This window comes from Pseudochaenichthys georgianus, chromosome 3 (assembly GCF_902827115.2).
Source record: "Pseudochaenichthys georgianus chromosome 3, fPseGeo1.2, whole genome shotgun sequence".
In the NCBI taxonomy this organism is placed as follows: Eukaryota; Metazoa; Chordata; class Actinopteri; order Perciformes; family Channichthyidae; genus Pseudochaenichthys; species Pseudochaenichthys georgianus.
Window position 1 is genome coordinate 51,091,502 of NC_047505.1, and position 21,073 is coordinate 51,112,574.

Sequence of the window (21,073 nt, forward strand, 5' to 3'; positions counted from 1 at the left end):
TGGCCCGAAATTGACACCCGATGGACACGATAAAGGAAATGTTCAAATTCGGCTGTGATCGTAGCAACATCGGGCCGTTCGTGAGGGCATCTAAGCCATCGTATGACCACCGGTGGAGTTTCTCAGGCTCCGGCAGCAACTTCGTGAGCGGCAACTTCGTAAGGCACTCGTGAGGGCATCTTGTCAAGTCGTGTCATCTTCGTGTTACCATCGGTGCATTCGCCCTCACTCTGATCGGGGCGAATGCCCGATGGCACCGATGATAACACGATGCCCTCACGATGGCCTTACGAAGGGCAAAATTGACACACAAATTCAACACGAAAATGAACCTTCGCAAGGTCCTTCGGCTATTTGTTGGCATGCCAAAGATTTTGCCCCCGCTCACGAAGTTGCTGCCGGAGCCTGAGAAACTCCGCCAGCGGTCATACGATGGCTTGAGATGCCCTCACGAACGGCCCGATGTTGCTACGATCACAGCCGAATTTGAATTTCCTTTATCGTGTGTCCATCGGGTTGTTTTATTGCACAACAAAATCATGTAAACATATTATGTAAATAACCCAATTTGTGTTCTGTGAAACTAAAAAGGATATAATATATTATTTTGAAGGACAGTTGACAGGAAGTTGTTGTTGTTATGGAAACAACATTACGGAGAAAACGTAATATCTTCTACATATAAAGACGGATAAAGTAGAGAACAAAGTCTGAAGATATCAGTACAGTATCATAGTACTGTAACATAATTGTTTTTGGTACTTTCATTGCAGTTGTATTTCTTCAATGTAATGTAAATGTTGCCTTCGTGTGGTTCGGGGCCATCTTCGTGCGAAATTCACAATTCCATATTCGTGTGTCCATCGGGTGTCAACTTCGGGACAGTGTGACAGGGGCTTAAAGGGGACCCATCATGCAACATGCACTTTGTGATGTCTTTTATACATCAATGTGTCCCCGGTGTGTCGGGGAACTCACGCAGCGTCAGAAAATAAAACCCTTTCTCTTTTCCTCCGTACCCACATCTTTTAAAAACGGGGTACAACGAGCGGATACAGATTTGCGGCCGATAGGATGTAATTTCGGATGGTGGACCCACAGAATGTTGCTGTCAGAAACAATGCCTGACGTGTGTTGGACGTAATCTCGTCTTTGTTTACATTAGCAAGCCTCGCTAACACACACACACACACACACACACACACACACACACACACACACACACACACACACACACACACACACACACACACACACACACACACACACACACACACACACACACACACACACACACACACACACACACACGGTCCGTCAAGTCTTTCTCTTGGAATAAACTCAGACAGTGACACTGCAGGCTCTATAGTGTAACACTCACAGCCCAGACACACACACACACACACACACACACACACACACACACACACACACACACACACACACACACACACACACACACACACACACACACACTGCACTAAGGGGATCAACACGTGTTTCCACAGCACCTTGGACACAATTAAAGATTTTTTTTAAAAATAGTTACAATTTTTAATTAAATAAAGAAAATAATAAATAAAGAAAAATATATAAAAAATAGCAATTACAATGGTTTGGCTCATTTAAACGAAAGCACCTGCAGGATTCTTGCTTGTATAGTTTCTTGATCGTTGAATGCTCTTATTGTCACATATAGCCTTGGATAAAAGTGTCAGAAAATGTATTGCAACGCGTCAGAGGAGTGAGCCAATGGCAGCGCAGGAAAGAGACACGCCTCTGCTGCAGCACAGAGGAAACCAATGGATACTTCATTATGTAAACCCAACTAGCACACATCCAAACAGAGGAATGTCTGCTACGGCCAGTATCGGTCCTCCAGTTGGTAAAGGGTTCCTAAACGCTGCGCATGTGCTTTGATCAGCGGGTGCTTTGGCACGTTTGTGTTTTTGTATTTGCAGCCTTTCTAATAATGGAACAGATTTGGACCGTTCCATGTGCAATGCCTTTTGAACACGCAGCAGCAGCAACACCATTTCCCAATTTAGGATCAATAAAGTAAATGTAGTCGAATCTAAATGTACAAGGACACATGTTCACTACCTCAGTGGGACTAGAGAGGCACTCTTCTGGGAACTACGATAAGCATCAAATACAAATATTCCATCTTCAGAAGCGCACACAAATATTATTAACAATACAAAGCTTTACAGTTTGCTAACACACACACACACACACACACACACACACACACACACACACACACACACACACACACACACACACACACACACACACACACACACACACACACTGTGCTAAGCTTTTCTGGTAAAAGCTGCATTATCACTGTGTACACACCGAGGAAACATGTTCCCGTTGCATAGCAACAGTTGCTGTGTGATACCACTGCTGGGGATGTAATCAGTGTGTGTGTGTGTGTGTGTGTGTGTGTGTGTGTGTGTGGTGGATCATACCATTCATCATTTCATGGGGATTTAATTTGATATACTTTTTTATCAATGGACTCCTTCCCACTTCTTCCTCTCCCTGTGCGGCCATCTTAACATGTTTCCTTGTTTTGTGTGTGTGTGTGTGCTGTGTTTCTTTTTAAATATAACAAGCAGGTCTCTGAGCACGTAAAGTACCTATAAATAAATCAGTTATAGGAGGCGACGCTCCCACTCTGTTATTTTAAGCCCCAGCATGTGTGTGTGTGTGTGTGTGTGTGTGTGTGTGTGCACAGTGTGAGGAGTATTGATTGTGTTAAAGTGTGGAAGTGGGGAGTGAGTAAACAGCTGAGAGGAGCTCATGAAGATGGAGCTGCCTTCGCTCCTCACACATCCGAAGCACCAACAATCAATAATCAATATGTCCAACAGGAAGCTGACACTGACGGGACATATCACATTCAATAAGGAACACAAACAGCCACCTATAAGATAAGATGATATATTAACATTGAAGTAGTCATGGAAACACCCACTGACGGACATCATGTGTTTCCAACCTTTCAGAAATAGTGATAATAAATGATTATTTTTGTTTGGATTCATGCAGGTGCAAAGCGAAACAGAAACAACATGTAGTGAGTTCCAGAGTAATTAGAAGAATGGCTTTTTTTTCTTCATAAAACAATAATTAAAAACAACACAAAATAATAATAATAATAAAAATAAATAACAAATGTTGAAAAATAAATAAAAACATGACGTTTTCTTTCATGCATCTGTTGTCCACGTAGACCTAGCTGCACAACTACGTTTTTAAGAATACACACTGTCGTTGCTCCCGATGGCCAACGGTGTGTGTGTGTGTGTGTGTGTGTGTGTGTTATGGCGCATTTTCACTGCAGGGCCTCGCTCGGCTTAGTACGGTATAGTACGGGGACTGTTCTCCAGTGCAGGTTAGCTCTGAGTGTTAGCGATGCTAATGTAAACACCGATCATATTACGTCGAAAACAGTCAGGCGTTGTTTCTGATAGCAACTTTCTGATTGGGCCGTGGGTCCACATTTCAGATGTTACGTCATATCGGACGCACATCTGGATCAGCTCCGTTGTTCCCCGTTTTTAGAGATTTTGGTCACGGAGGAAAAGAAAGAGGGTTTTACTTTCTGACGCTGCGTGAGTTCCCCGACACACCGGGGACACATGTTGATGTATAAAAGACATCACAAAGTGCATTTTGCTTGATAGGTCCCCTTTAAATGATGGGCAACAATGAAAAAATATAGTTTGCTCATGCACAGAACGCAAACAGCAACACATCCATATTATCAAAAGAAAGTGCATATGGGGAATCCAATATGGAGTTGTTGTTGTTTTATATAAAAAAGGGATTATGAAAGTCATATTCGCGATGATTTTGGAAGGTTCAATCAGTTGGAATCTGTCAAAATAGTGATTATATGGCCATCTGTCTAAGCTGCGCTGGGCCGAGGGGAAGCTCTGAGCAATGTATTCTTTATTATCTTTGCTCCATGTGACTCTCAGCCTCCCACAGCTATATTGTATTATATTTACCTAGACTTTCCCGCCTCGGGTGGGTTCCTTTGAAACTCTGAAAACAGGAAGTGTAATAGCTGCAGGCAAACTTCTCTGTACACAATAAGATGTTGACGTGGTGCAGGATTACAGGTATGAGCGTGCATAAAGACAACGGACCAAAACTAAAGCTATAAGAAAGAGGAGAGGAAGAGGAGAGGAAGGGGAGAGGAAGAGGAGAGGAAGAGGAGAGGAAGAGGAGAGGAAGAGGAGATCCTTCAGCAAGACGTTGGACGCATCTTCTAGTCTTTGAGGTCAGAGCTCTTTACAGGCTGCACGATGCTACACTTTAGGAGTTGTGGTGGAGAAGAGAGGTGGAAGAAGTACTCATATTATGTACTGAAGTAAAAGTAGAAGGAATACTCTGTTACAAGTAAAAGTACTGCATTCAAAAATGGTACTTGAGTAAAAGTAGAAGTACTCAGATCTTGTTCTTGAGTAAAGGTAGAAGTACTCAGATCTTGTTCTTGAGTAAAAGTAGAAGTACTCAGATCTTGTTCTTGAGTAAAAGTAGAAGTACTCAGATCTTGTTCTTGAGTAAAAGTAGAAGTACTCAGATCTTGTACTTGAGTACAAGTAGAAGTACTCAGATCTGGTACTTGAGTAAAAGTAAAAGTACTCAGATCTTGTACTTGAGTAAAAGTAGAAGTACTCAGATCTTGTTCTTGAGTAAAAGTAGAAGTACTCAGATCTTGTACTTGAGTAAAAGTAGAAGTACTCAGATCTTGTTCTTGAGTAAAAGTAGAAGTACTCAGATCTTGTACTTGAGTAAAAGTAGAAGAAATCAGATATTGCACTTCGGTAAAAGTAGAAGTACCAGAGTGTAGGAATACTCTGTTACAGTAAAAGTTCTACATTCAACATGTTACTCAAGTAAAAGTACAAAAGTATCAGCATCAAAATACAATTAAAGTACCAAAAGTTAAAGTAGTCATTGTGCAGATTGGTCCGTTTCAGAATAGACAACTAAATATTGATGCATCACAGTGTTATCAAAGCCGGTAAAGGCGCAGCTAGTTTGTGTAAATACTCAATTAAGTGCTTCAAAAGTGTACTTAAATACAGTACTTCAAGTATATGTACTTAGGTACTCAACACCTCCGAAGCACACTGAACAAATCCATCGTTGATAATCATGAGCATCTCCACCAGCTACTTGAAAAACAATGGCGATCTTTCCCGAACAAAAACACAGAAGTAATCTTAACTGTTGATAATATCATCTTTTTTTTATCGCAAGCTTCAGGTCCATTCACGGTCTGTTTGGTCGGACAGGGACTTGAACCGACGACCTTCTTGTTCCCAAAGTCCCAAAGGAATGGGCCATACAGTAAAGTGCAATCCAATGTATTCCTGATATATGATTTCTATTGATGCTTCATCGACTATATGATTCTGATATTGAAGAGTTACTAACCTGCTACTGATGTAAAACAAATTCCCAATTTCAAGTGACCTCCAGTCGAACATCGCCACTGTGAAGAAGGTCTTAAGAAACGTAACGATGTAAGTGGTGACTTCGCTCTGTCCCGACAGGATATCAAACTGAATCAAGAAAGCCTTCACAGACCTCAGAGCTAATGAAGGTGCTTTGTGTACTGATCTAACTCTGCATCTTATCTTTCAGCAGGAAATAAATAACACGAATAAAGCTATGATGAAGTGGAATAATGTCTAGTAACACAAATTACTTTTAATGTATCTACACAAACTAAAATGCTCTTCTCTAGTCCCGACAATATCCTAAAAACCACAGCCTTCCCTCCCTGACCTCATGACGTGAGAACCAATGTGTTGCTTCAGTTCACTGGAGGGTAAATCATTTCCTAAAAGAGCTTTTTACTATCAAATAGTGCGTTTCCTGGGGACTATTTTCAGCGGTGGATTAATCCACATGTGGTCCTCGCCACAACAGTGCCCATGTGGCTTTTTGACAAATGTTTGATCATTTTTAACAACAATCGAGCGCGATGGCACAGAGGAAAAATAAATATCAGCCTGATACACACAATACTTGTTAGTAGGTACAGTTCTGTTGATTTGTATTTTCATGGGACTTTGTGTACAATAACAACAACAGAATAAAATGCCCTCCTTATCCCTTTAGAGCACCTGTGTCAAACTCGAGGCCCGGGGGCCAAATCCGGCCCGCAACTTCATTGTATGTGGCCCCGCAAGAGCTTGCAAAGAACATAATATAGTTTATTATATGGTCACATGCCGATTTACAAATCTTCGCGTCGAAAGGAGCCAGTTGAGGTGGTTCGGGCACCAAGTTAGGATGCCACCTGGGCGCCTCCCTAGGGAGGTGTTCCAGGCACGTCCAGCTGGGAAGAGACCAAGGGGTAGACCTAGGACCAGGGGGAGGGATTATATCTCTTCTCTTCGCTGGGAAAAGAAAGTTTGGGGCTCTCTGCTGGAACTGCTACCCCCGCGACCCGACCACGGATAAGCGGGAGAAGATGGATGGATGGATGGATGCCGATTTACAGAAGCAGGTTGCCCATAAACTACATGTCCCACAATGCATCTCATTTTGTGACATGCGCACTGCAGAGACTTGCAATTATTTGCCCTGGACTTCTGCTTTCAGACGTAGTTATTTATGAAGTTCTTGCCCTATCCGGAAATAATCCAATGCAGAGGCAGTAATGTAATATAATGTTTTATGTATATTATATATTTATATAGTTACAACCGGCCCTTTGAGTGCAACCATGATGCTGAAGTGGCCCGCGATGAAATTGAGTTTGATACCCCTGCTTTAGAGACAATTTGTGATACTGCAGCCTTATGCTCTTTTTTTTGTCTTTCTTATAATTTGAACATAATCTTACAATACAGAAATGAACACTGACAACTTCTGCCTATACATTTTTTTAAAGGTAGTTTTGTCATGAGAGCGCACAACAAGTGTATACAGATATATAAAGAACAAGTACACATGTGCACAAAAAGCATCCAATAGTTGTTGTTTCATTCAAATAAGAAAAACATTTGAATTATATATATTTGCAATGAATACGATAAGAAATTGTACACATTGGTTTACATAAGACGAGTTCAATTTGAGTTTGGGTGATAATAAACAGGTGAACTAAACATTGCTGATAAAGCTCAACAAAGTGTTGCTATTGAGGCATTTATAGGCTCGCTATATTTGCATTGTTTTCAGCAGTGCGCCATTTTTGTAGCTTCCTCTTACTGTAAATGCATGTTTAAGATCTGGTACTTGTCGCTAAATCTTTATAGAGGCTAAAGGAAAGTCACAAAGACAAGAGAATTCAATGTAAATAGAAACTCCAGGCAGAGGTTTACAGGATTGTGCCTTTAATAAGCCAACAGGTAACCTCCTCTGAGCAGAGCTGGGTCAGGGCAATGAGTGACACAGACACGAGCTAATGCTAACGCTAAACCAAGGAGTGTTGCAGACGTTTGAAAGGTATTCTGCCAGCACAGATATATGAGATGCAACCGTGAATACGAATCTGAAAGACGAGGCCAGACAGCAACAGAAGTGGGAGAAAGGTTTGACTGCCTGTTGGTGAGTTTTCCTTTTCTATATTTCACTGCATTTTATCGCTTTCTGACGAACATAGAGTATTTCCACAGAGAGGTATTAGTACTTTGAAAATGATTTGAATACTATTATTCATCAAAAACTTCCTGCAGCATTCTTTAATTCTAACGCAAGAGAAACAGGTGTGACCGTCTTTAGCTTTGAATGCTAAACATATGTGCATTGAAAGAGCTGCAGAAATGCGTTACATTTAGATTTGTCTGCTTTTGTATTAAATAAGATTAGATTAGATTATATCAAATATACTTTAATTATCCCAAAGGTTCTTTTTGTCAAAGCAGCATGTTGAAACGCCATTGCACATGAGTTAGAAGTGAATATACTGTAATCAAATAAAATGGAATACAATTAAACTTTAACAGTAAATATAACAGTTGAAATATATATATCTATAGATAATATAAATCTAACGTTATTTATTTCTTTAAAAACAGATGAATATACTCCAGCTAAAACACCGCTGTTTAAGAGACATCTCGCTTTTAACCCTTGTGTTCGAAAGCTGTTTCCGTTCATGGTGCTGATTTATCTCGGTCCAAAACACACAAAAAAGGACTATCATCCAATATTGTTTTAACTACATCATAACTAACGTATTCATAACCGTACAATGCTGCTGTAATTTAATGTTATGGCCCAAAACATATTGCACACGTGCATGTGTGTGTTCAGAGTCGCTCATCCAGGCGTGGGAGTGCTGACGAAGAGGTTGTTGTGCTCTCTATCTCTGGTTCTTATCCTGCATGTTCTCCCTGGACTAGAGGGGAAGCGTTCTCAGCTCTGTTTCTCACTATATTCTTCCTTCCCCGTTCACCTGGAACTATTCCAGGAGAGTGTTGACGTTGACTCGTTGGGCCTTTCCTCCTGTACTTGTTTGTTCCCCAGTTCTTTCCTTTACCTGAATCTAGGAGAGGGCATTCAGGCCTCTCTACTTCCTTCTTTTGACTAGTTTAGTTTTTCACCCCCTTTCCCTTGAACTAATGTATACGGGAGAGTGCATTTACGTAGTCACGTTGTGCCTCTCGGCGTATACTTTGACTTCCTGTCTCTCTGGAGAGTGCTAGTACGTTGGATACGTTGGGCCTTCTCACTGTTGTCCCTCTTCACCAGTACCCCATGTCGCCTCTTCATAATTTGGGTCTTCATAATCTCCACCCTATTCTAAGGGGAAGCATGATGGTGCCTTTTCTTTTCAATTTCTGGCTTTGTGTTTCTTCATCTCTTACTCGTTTAATATTTAGGAGAATGCATTCACGTAGTCATGTTGTGCCACTCTTCCTGTTTCTGGCTGTTCTCTTCATTCCCTTGTTTCTCTGAGAAGAGAAGACATACTATTCTAAAAAGGAGCTGAGACATGGTGTCTCTTCACTTGTACACTTGAGGGGTCAGAGTTCATATGGTGAGGGATTCCATGAGCGGTGTGCGCCGGCCGGGGCCTTTACCTTGGACTTCTAATAGAACTGCTCGGGTCTTGATAGATCGAGTGGGGAAGTTCATGAGATCTTTCTAGAGGGTTATCAAGAATAGCTCTTATCCAATGACCTTCTCCCTCTCTGTCTGTGTCTGTGTCTTCTCTTGTTCCCATTAACCCAGCCAAATCTTTCTTCTTGTTTTGTATCTATATCTACGCCGGGATCCGGAGTCGAGGCTGATCCTCTTGCTGTAGTCCTGTGTCCTGTGTCCTCTATCCTGAGTTCTGGATTAAGTCGTGGACTTCGGGTCGTGGCTGAACCTGTCTCTGCGGTCCTGCCTTGGGTCTCGTCATGCTGCTTCCCTGATGGCTTCCTCAGGACTGTAGCTGACATCCTCGTGGATTCATCTTCTTATTACAGACACATGCATTTCCTAACATTCGGTCTATACGCTGTAAAATGTATTATCTCTTGGATTCACACACGGCATCTATTGCAGTCTGTCCGTCCTGGGAGAGGGATCCCTCCTCTGCTGCTCTCCCTGAGGTTTCTCCCATGTTCCCTTAAACTGTGGGTTTTCTCCGGAAGTGTTTCCTTGTACGATGTGAAGGGTCTAGGACAGAGGCTCTAAGGACAGAGGGTCTAAGGATAGAGGGTGTCGTATTGTCATACTGATATTCTGTACACACTGTGCTGTTGTATTTGCTGTAAAGTGTATTATATGTACAGCACTTTGGCTCGACCAAAAATCGTTTATAAATGTGCTGTATAAATAAAACTTGATTTGAAGTGTTAGTGTACATATTCTTTGAGAAAGGTGGAGTTCCTGTGGGGGGAGGGGGGCAGGGGGAGGGGAGACCAGGTGCATGTTGCGAAAAATGATTGTTACAGTGTATGAAGGGGCGGGGGAGGGGTGTCTAAAGTCAAAGATGATTTTTTATTGGGCCAAATTTGACCACGAGTCACCCAAAACAATTCTGCCGGGTCTCCCCAGACCCCAACACCAAATGATACACTTTTTATTTGAGACCTTCAGATTTGGCTAAAATGGTCCTGTAGTGTTTGGATAGCTGTTGTGGAGGATATCATGAAGCCTTGTTCCGATAAAAAAAACTAGAGCGTAGTTATTATATAATTGTAACTTGAAACGGGAGACCCGAACACAACGTAAGGGCTGATCAGGTCTGACACGCCTGCCTTGTCATCTGGGGCAACATCTCAGCTTTAACAAAAACACAGAAGCCTTTCATTGCAGAAATCAAAGCGTGCGCACGTTGCAGGAATATGAGACTTTGCATGTTTTGTATTTGATGCTGCCCCCCCCCCCCCACACACACACACACACACCTCCTCCTTTTCCTTTAAGAGCTTTTGCAGAAAGACATGGTGAGGACTGCCTGTGCTAGTTCACTGCACACTGACAGTTGTGTGCTGTGTTGCAGTCCTCCGAGAGGCAGAGATCTGACAGAAGGACAAGTGCACACACACACACACACACACACACACACACACACACACACACACACACACACACACACACACACACACACACACACACACACACACACACACACACACACCACCTGGGGGCACGGGAGGCAGATGCATTTGCATGTTACGCTGGTCACACAACTTTCTCCTGGCCAGAGTCGGGTGTTATATAAGAGAGTAAGTGCTGTACTCTATATACCTTCTCACACACTACACCGCTACACACACACAACTTGTTTGTACATGTTGTTTCCTGCAAGCATTAGCATGTCTCTAAAGGACGGGCACACCGACAGCAGCTCTTTGACAGTCACTCTCTTCTCAAAGATACACTTTGTTACAGAGACTTTCCTAAATGCTGGTTTATTTCTCCTTGTTATCATCAGTGTGTTTTTAATCTAGTGAAGCTGTGTGTGCATCCCTCTGTAGGATGTTAGGGCTGTACATGCAGATTATTTACATTATAGATTCACTTGGAGAGTGTTTTCTTAGATTACTCTGTGAACTGTTGGAAAATAGTAAAACGTTCATCTCTGTCGTAGGGGATGTTTCTAAATGACTGCATTTTCAGTTTGTGTATGATATAAAACAGAGACACTTTCAGAAATGTTCAAAACAGAGACATTTTAGACATTAAAACAAACATTGCCAGATATTTCTGCCAGAAAAAAATGTAGTGTCTCTACTTTAAAGAGTCCTCTCCTGCTGATGTTCAGGTGTATATCAGTATGTAGTGTCTCTACTTTAAAGAGTCCTCTCCTGCTGATGTTCAGGTGTATATCAGTATGTAGTCTCTCTACTTTAAAGAGTCCTCTCCTGCTGATGTTCAGGTGTATATCAGTATGTAGTGTCTCTATTTTAAAGAGTCCTCTCCTGCTGATGTTCAGGTGTATATCAGTATGTAGTGCCTCTACTTTAAAGAGTCCTCTCTGCTGATGTTCAGGTGTATATCAGTATGTGGTGTCTCTACTTTAAAGAGTCCTCTCCTGCTGATGTTCAGGTGTATATCAGTATGTAGTGTCTCTACTTTAAAGAGTCCTCTCCTGCTGATGTTCAGGTGTATATCAGTATGTAGTGCCTCTACTTTAAAGAGTCCTCTCCTGCTGATGTGCAGGTGTATATCAGTATGTAGGGTCTCTACTTTAAAGAGTCCTCTTCTGCTGATGTTCAGGTGTATATCAGTATGTAGGGTCTCTACTTTAAAGAGTCCTCTCCTGCTGATGTTCAGGTGTATATCAGTATGTAGTGTCTCTACTTTAAAGAGTCCTCTCCTGCTGATGTTCAGGTGTATATCAGTATGTAGTGTCTCTACTTTAAAGAGTCCTCTCCTGCTGATGTTCAGGTGTATATCAGTATGTAGTGTCTCTACTTTAAAGAGTCCTCTCCTGCTGATGTTCAGGTTCATATCAGTATGTAGTGTCTCTACTTTAAAGAGTCCTCTCCTGCTGATATTCAGGTGTATATCAGTTTGTAGTGTCTCTACTTTAAAGAGTGCTCTCCTGCTGATGTTCAGGTGTATATCAGTGTGTAGTGTCTCTACTTTAAAGAGTCCTCTCCTGCTGATGTTCAGGTGTATATCAGTATGTAGTGTCTCTACTTTAAAGAGTCCTCTCCTGCTGATGTTCAGGTGTATATGAGTATGTCGTGTCTCTACTTTAAAGAGTCCTCTCCTGCTGATGTTCACGTGTATATCAGTATGTAGTGTCTCTACTTTAAAGAGTCCTCTCCTGCTGATGTTCAGGTGTATATCAGTATGTAGTGTCTCTACTTTAAAGAGTCCTCTCCTGCTGATGTTCAGGTGTATATCAGTATGTAGTGTCTCTACTTTAAAGAGTCCTCTCCTGCTGATGTTCAGGTGTATATCAGTATGTAGTGTCTCTACTTTAAAGAGTCCTCTCCTGCTGATGTTCAGGTGTATATCAGTATGTAGTGTCTCTACTTTAAAGAGTCCTCTCCTGCTGATGTTCAGGTGTATATCAGTATGTAGTGTCTCTACTTTAAAGAGTCCTCTCCTGCTGATGTTCAGGTGTATATCAGTATGTAGTGTCTCTACTTTAAAGAGTCCTCTCCTGCTGATGTTCAGGTGTATATCAGTATGTAGTGTCTCTACTTTAAAGAGTCCTCTCCTGATGATGTTCAGGTGTATATCAGTATGTAGTGTCTCTACTTTAAAGAGTCCTCTCCTGCTGATGTTCAGGTGTATATCAGTATGTAGTGTCTCTACTTTAAAGAGTCCTCTCCTGCTGATGTTCAGGTGTATATCAGTATGTAGTGTCTCTACTTAAAAAGTCCTCTTCCTGATGATGTTCAGGTGTATATCAGTATGTAGTGTCTCTACTTTAAAGAGTCCTCTCCTGCTGATGTTCAGGTGTATATCAGTATGTAGTGTCTCTACTTTAAAGAGTCCTCTCCTGCTGATGTTCAGGTGTATATCAGTATGTAGTGTCTCTACTGTGTCAGGTCTCCATGTAGAAACGAGTGTTACGTAGTGATGGAGGGAACACAAAAAGCTACATAACACACTACAGGGAAGGGAAAACCCGAAAAGCAAAATAGGACCTCTTTAAAATGAACTCAGCCTTTCGTTTAATTAGCAGTGATCCATAAGGATGTGCACTTATGGCGACCAACCACCTGCTGTGGCTACGAGGCACAACTCACACACCCTTTACCGAAATAGGAGAGGGCAGAGAGACGAGTAATGGCTTTCCGCATCGTCAGAATCTGACCTTCATGATTTTCACCTTTCAAGTGCGGCTAAAGGTGAACCAGATATAAATAGAAAGTGGGCCACGCCGCAGCAGACGGCTTCCCTCGAAATCAACGAGCTGCATCGATATGAAGACTGCACAGCGGTTATTGATGGGGACCCCCACAAGCACCCACTTAAACACATTTAGATGATTTGAGTGGCTGTGTACGAGGGCACTGAATGAATGGCTCGTCCTCATGCCAAGCTGTAAGAGAGCGATGAAAGATTGATGCTCGGCCGAGCCCTAAATCATGCATGCAAAGGGAAATGTTCTGCTAATGTACATCAGAAGGAAAAACAGGCCATGTGTGCAGTCTGGCGGACACAAAACCAGATGTTTAAACACACACACACACACACACACACACACACACACACACACACACACACACACACACACACACACACACACACACACACACACACACACACACACACACACACACACACACACACACACACACACACACACACACACACACACACAACACACACACACACACACACACACACACACACACACGCCTCTCTGTGGACTTACAAAGAAGGCCAGGTGCTCTGAAATACATTGCAGTAAGATAAAAAGATATATCACTGGTAGTACTCCACAATCCACTTGCTAGCGATAACTAAATCACATATGTTATGATAGATAATCACTGGTCCTCCACCTTCTTTGATGACAAATAATAAAATGTGCTTTAAAAGAGACAAGGAATTTGCTTTCAAGAGGGGCTTGTTGCACAATACAGACTCATGTGTAATCTATATTTTTACTATTTATTTTTGGTATTAATGGCTGTTAGTTCCTTACTCTTGCATTATACACACATACTTGCATTATGATGCTGCTTATTTTCACAGTAGTTATTTGATGTTAATATATATGTGTGTTCGCCTCTTCTATTTAAAAAGTTAGCATGCTTATTTTACTTTATTTATCTGCACCGTCCCACTGCTTTACACGCACTGGGAAGAATAAAGGAAGAAAGAATAGCTAAAATTGTCGTTTGGCAAAGAAAAGAAACAGTTTTTCTCATTGAGTAGTAGTTTTATCAAAGCTAAAAAAGGCTTTGGAAATAGTCATTCTTAAAAATATTCTTAAAGAAGTTTCATACATTTGTAGGATTACATTTGTGCTCAGTCAAAAATATTATTTTAGCAGCTCAGCACTGCAGGTCATCTCTAACGGGATTATACACTAAAGCCAATCGGCTGCCATGGCAACCGCATCACCACTACATCATGACGACCGCAACACAGAATAAACAGAAACTGCACCGACACACACCCACCGCCCCAATTTAAAAACGTTGGTTGCTAACAAGTGTTTAAATGAGACGACTAAACGTCATCACGCCAAACATTAGCCACCTTAAGCTTAGCGGTGGTAACGTGAAGTCATGTGACCGTGCTGTAGTTCCTTTATAGCCCAAAATTAGACGCCTTTAGCTTAGCGATCGAGACGTGAAGTCATGTGACCGTGCTGTAGTTCCTATATAGCCCAACATTAGCCTTTAACTTAGCGGTGGTGAAGTGAAGTCATGTGACCGTGCTGTAGTTCCTTTAAAGCCCAAAATTAGCCGCCTTTAGCTTAGCGGTGGTGACGTGAAGTCATGTGACCGTGCTGTAGTTCCTTTATAGCCCAAAATCATCCGCCTTTAGCTTAGCGATGGTGATGTGTAGTCATGTGACCGTGCTGTAGTTCCTTTATAGCCCAACATTAGCCGCCTTTAGCTTAGCAGTGGTGACGTGAAGTCATGTGACCGTGCTGTAGTTCCTTTATAGCCCAAAATTAGCCGCCTTTAGCTTAGCGGTGGTGACGTGAAGTCATGTGACCGTGCTGTAGTTCCTTTATAGCCCCACATTAGCCACCTTTAGCTTAGCGGTGGTGACGTGAAGTCAGGTGACCGTGCTGTAGTTCCTTTATAGCCCAAAGTTAGCCACCTTTAGCTTAGCGGTGGTGAAGTGAAGTTATGTGACCGTGCTGTAGTTCCTCTATAGCCCAACATTAGCCGCCTTTAGCTTAGCGGTGGTGAAGTGAAGTCATGTGACCGTGCTGTAGTTCCTTTAAAGCCCAAAATTAGCCACCTTTAGCTTAGCGGTGGTGACGTGAAGTCAGGTGACCGTGCTGTAGTTCCTTTATAGCCCAAAATTAGCCGCCTTTAGCTTAGCGGTGGTGACGTGAAGTCATGTGACCGTGCTGTAGTTCCTTTATAGCCCAACATTAGCCACCTTTAGCTTAGCGGTGGTGACGTGAAGTCAGGTGACTGTGCTGTAGTTCCTCTATAGCCCAACGTTAGCCACCTTTAGCTTAGCAGTGGTGAAGTGAAGTCATGTGACCGTGCTGTAGTTCCTCTATAGCCCAACATTAGCCGCCTTTAGCTTAGCGGTGGTGAAGTGAAGTCATGTGACCGTGATGTAGTTCCTTTATAGCCCAAAATGATCCGCCTTTAGCTTAGCGGTGGTGACGTGAAGTCAGGTGACCGTGCTGTAGTTCCTCTATAGCCCAACGTTAGCCACCTTTAGCTTAGCAGTGGTGAAGTGAAGTCATGTGACCGTGCTGTAGTTCCTCTATAGCCCAACATTAGCCGCCTTTAGCTTAGCGGTGGTGAAGTGAAGTCATGTGACCGTGATGTAGTTCCTTTATAGCCCAAAATTATCCGCCTTTAGCTTAGCGGTGGTGACTTGAAGTCATGTGACCGTGCTGTAGTTCCTTTATAGCCCAAAATTATCCGCCTTTAGCTTAGCAGTGGTGACGTGAAGTCATGTGACCGTGCAGTAGTTCCTTTATAGCCCAAAATTAGCCGCCTTTAGCTTGGCGGTGGTGAAGTCATGTGACCGTGCTGTAGTTCCTTTATAGCCCAACATTAGCCACCTTTAGCTTAGCGGTGGTGACGTGAAGTCAGGTGACCGTGCTGTAGTTCCTTTATAGCCCAACGTTAGCCACCTTTAGCTTAGCGGTGGTGAAGTGAAGTCATGTGACTGTGCTGTAGTTCCTCTATAGCCCAACATTAGCCGCCTTTAGCTTAGCGGTGGTGACGTGAAGTCATGTGACAGTGCTGTAGTTCCTCTATAGCCCAACATTAGCCGCCTTTAGCTTAGCGGTGGTGACGGGAAGTCATGTGACAGTGCTGTAGTTCCTCTATAGCCCAACATTAGCCGCCTTTAGCTTAGCGGTGGTGACGGGAAGTCATGTGACAGTGCTGTAGTTCCTCTATAGCCCAACATTAGCCGCCTTTAGCTTAGCGGTGGTGAAGTGAAGTCATGTGACTGTGATGTAGTTCCTTTATAGCCCAAAATTATCCGCCTTTAGCTTAGCGGTGGTGACTTGAAGTCATGTGACCGTGCTGTAGTTCCTTTATAGCCCAAAATTATCCGCCTTTAGCTTAGCGGTGGTGATGTGAAGTCATGTGACCGTGCTGTAGTTCCTTTTAAAGCCCAAAATTAGCCGCCTTTAGCTTAGCAGTGGTGACGTGAAGTCATGTGACCGTGCAGTAGTTCCTTTATAGCCCAAAATTAGCCTCCTTTAGCTTAGCGGTGGTGACGTGAAGTCAGGTGACCGTGCTGTAGTTCCTTTATAGCCCAACGTTAGCCACCTTTAGCTTAGCGGTGGTGAAGTGAAGTCATGTGACTGTGCTGTAGTTCCTCTATAGCCCAACATTAGCCGCCTTTAGCTTAGCGGTGGTGACGTGAAGTCATGTGACAGTGCTGTAGTTCCTCTATAGCCCAACATTAGCTGCCTTTAGCTTAGCGGTGGTGACGGGAAGTCATGTGACAGTGCTGTAGTTTCGTTATAGCTAGGGATGCTCCGATCGCCAATTTCGGGGTGATCGCCGATCTCCGGAATCAGTATCGGCCGATACCGATCGCCGATCCGATCGAGTGGGCGGGGCCTAAATGGAAGATTTAAACATCGCTTTAAATCTTCCATTTAAAGTGATGTTTAAAACTCAGTTAATGGGGCTCATTCACTGGAGCTTCCACAAACAACAATCAACTTAATTATTACATTCAAATGATGTACATTATTCAAGTTTACATTCACTTTGGATAATAACACGGGAGAAATGAGCGGAAGCGCTCTCTTTTCCTCTCTCCCTCTCTCTCTCCCCCCTCTCTCCCCCTCTCTCCTCCTCTCTCCCTCTCCTGACAGCCTGTCAGTATCTCATGCAGCTCACTGATCCAGTAATGAGTGACTCGACAGTGAAGATTACATATATTTATAATGCCTAGTTTAGCTTGTTCCAGAGGTAGATAAAATAGCTAAGTGTGTTAGGTCTAACTCTTGTGTGTTCCGCTCCGCTCACCGGTCCGGCGGGCGGAGCTGCAGGATTTCTGCTTCACACACGTTGCATACCGCTATTTTACTGTCTTCTTCGGACACCTTAAAATAATGCCAGACCGGTGAAGCCATTTTGGCGAGCTTGTTTTTGCCGCACACAGAGAAAAGTGTCATGTATTTTACGTAATGCGATCGGCATGTTTAGAGAGCACCGATCGATCGGTAGAGAGTGAGTATCGGCCGATCTCGATCGGTGACCGATCGATCGGAGCATCCCTAGTTATAGCCCAACATTAGCCGCCTTTAGCTTAGCGGTGGTGACGTGAAGTCATGTGACCGTGCTGTAATTCCTTTATAGCCCAACATTAGCTTTTAACTTCCAAAGTCATAAAGTGGTGTTAATATGTGGAGATTATCCTGCTGAACAAAACATGTAAGCATCATAAACGTTTGTTTTACACAGAGATGATTTTCTGCAAGAACCCAAAATCCAATGGAGAAATCTCATTGGATTTTTGTGGAGGGATGGAAATCTTTAGCCATTTATTTAAACAGAGAGAGCAAGTGGCGCATTGATGCAAAAGACATGTTTTCTTAACTATGATATAGTGTGTACTTTATACTATGCTGATGTATGACAGATTTCCCAAATTAGGTTTTAAAAGTCACTTTAAAGTATTGTCTCGATTAAAGTACCAAAGTGTATCATGTATCATAATGCCAGGTTCATGCAAATACACAGCTTTAGTTGATATGCATTCAATGCTCATTAAATATTTAAATTGAAACAGCAGAATAATGTTGAAATAGAAAGCACAGTGAGTGTGAGTGTGGTGATATTCTGCAAATTAAAGAATGTAATCGGTGTATGGTTTACTATCTGTCTTCATTGATTGTCATGTTTGTATTTAGCTTGAATCATATCTTGTTTTAATATTTGCAAAAAGCCTTGCATAACATTTTAAACCTCGTGTATGCATCGTTCAAACATGCATCTGCTGTTTTTTGGCTTCACACAGAAGTAGAATGATGATATGATTGAAGGGGGTCAACAGATGTTTCAGATAAAACATATTAGGATGTTAAAGCTGCAGAAACACTGAGGCAGCGCTGCAGAGTCAGTTTGTTCTTCTCATTTGATGCTCCATTTAGCAGAATCACTAAACAAACCCATCCCCAGCGCTGAGCTGCCGTTATGGAGTCATACAGGAGGAAGAGTGCACGCTCAAAATAGAAAATGTGCTTTTCCCTCAGACTGTGTTTTCTTTCTCAGCAGCGATGTGACGGTGAGGCTGCAGCTCCGACTGGAATATACCATAACACCCTGCACGATTGTACATCCTTGTATAACAATGCATGAAGTGAGGCGCCGTGCTCCAATAGTACATAACGTACACAACTAATTATTATTATATCACTATGGAGGCTCGTGGAAGAAAGCCCCAGGAGCTGGAATATTACAAAACGTCATTTATATTAGTGCAGGCTTCATAAAAAACGTTATATATCTAAGTATCAGCGATTTGATTTATTTCAAGATATCTCAAGGATCAAGGTTTTATTTAATATTATATTCTTAAAGGTGGGGTAGGTAAGTTTCAGAAACCGGCTCGAGATACACTTTTTGTTATATTCCATGGAATGCTCTTAACATCCCGACAGCAATGAATATCTGAAGTGCTTTGACAAATAATCCATAAAAAAATGTCATCTGTAGAAGCTGTAATACTGTAAAAAGTACAACCGATTGGATGGCCTACCTGCCTGTCAGCCTTCCATCGGGGCACACACTTATCTCGTACCCTCATTGGTCATGTGCGCGTCTGTGTGTGTTGGAGGAGGGGCTCTGTGAGGAAGTGGCAGATTTTCTCCGGTTGTGTATTTTCAAATTCTAGCGATCTCGAGCCGGTTTCTCAAACTTACCTACCCCACCTTTAACCTCTTATGTTTATTTCAATATCTTTATTCTATATCATGTTATCTTTTCATTCTTGCACATTATAACTTTAACCCACTCTGTTGTGGCTCTAGACTTACTTATAAACAAATAAACACTGTTTACAATTGTACTTTTTAATTGTCAATGACTTCAAGAATGGTTGCCTTTTTCTTTACCAGATGCTTGCTCGTTTAAAATGCATTACTTACATAAGAAGAACACATTAAAATCTTTCCTTAAATGCAAATAATTCGCTTCCTTTGTTGGAAAAATAACTTGGAAAACTAAAATGTTAAACATGTTGGTTATTCAGAACCTTTTAAGATAACTTATGTATATTCTTACACGGTCTTTAATTCTTTAAATCTAGGTGGAAATGGCATCAATTGCAGGTTGTAATAATTACCATCATGTGTAGAGCAAACACTGACATTAAGTAGAATAACTACAAGTAAATCAACTAATACAACCATTTCATTTGAATTTATGTAATTCATCAGGTTCTCATGCACACTGAGGATAAGTATTTTATTTTCCAACATCAGTCCGGCATTGAGAATTCATGATCATCGTAATACTCCTCTTCTCTTTATCCTATTCATTAGAAAGCAGCCTTATTATACTATATGACTGAATCATGTTGACAGCTAGCTTAGAATATTTATTACGAGAATTGTGTTTTTCTAGATTGCTGGTTAAGCTAAACGCATCAATGGAAATGCATACATAATAATGTATTACTTTGAGAGAAGGAAAAAAGACATGAGAAAGCAGTATAAAGCCATCCCTACTGAAACGAACGTAAAATATCAGACCCTTTTGAAGGATGTGTAATACCTTGAATTTGTAGGTATTATATTGCACTGCAAAGGTACGGACTCACACAGGAGCATGAGCAAGAATAATGTCAACAGCTTCATATAAAGTCTACATTACATCCGGATACATTTCACACAAATAAAAGACCCCAAACAATCCGTCATGCTACTCAGGGAATAAACAGCGAGTGGTGGTGGCGAAGTCCATAGGGGACTTGGCTTGGCAACTGGAAGGTCACCAGGTCAAGTCCCGGCAAGACCAAGGGTCTCAATGTCGAGTAAAGCTGCTCCAGATCCACTATTTCAAGCATACTACGTCATCGAGTGCCGCCGAAGGACTGTTCCAATGTCCAGCATACTTGGAATTCTACTTCGTAGCGAGAAATTTCGAGGCGGTCTTAAAATCCCCACAATGCTTTGCGCACGGACCAATTTCCCCAAATCTGTGGCGGAAAATGTAAGGCGGGGCCTCTCATATGACGCTCGCCTGTTCCACTCTTCGTTTTCCGAATGCCAGGAAGGATTCTTGCCTCGCTTCTGAAGCAAGTGACTCGGAAGACATGTGCTACCAAGCAAGCGTACTCGACATTGAGAAACACCCCATGTGCTACCGAGGTGTCCCTGAGCAAGGCACCGTTCCCTACACTGCTCCTAACAGTAGGATGGGTCGGATGCAGAGAAACCATTTTGTTACATAGTACCTGTACTACGTGATGACAAGGAGAGTGGAAGAAAAGTTCCATTCGTCCC

At 42.2% G+C, this 21,073-nt stretch overlaps 1 pseudogene; it reads right to left on the reverse strand.

Annotated features, from left to right (window-relative positions):
- LOC117442777 (uncharacterized) overlaps window positions 1-21,073 on the reverse strand; it is a 102,600-nt pseudogene that overhangs the window by 69,205 nt on the left and 12,322 nt on the right.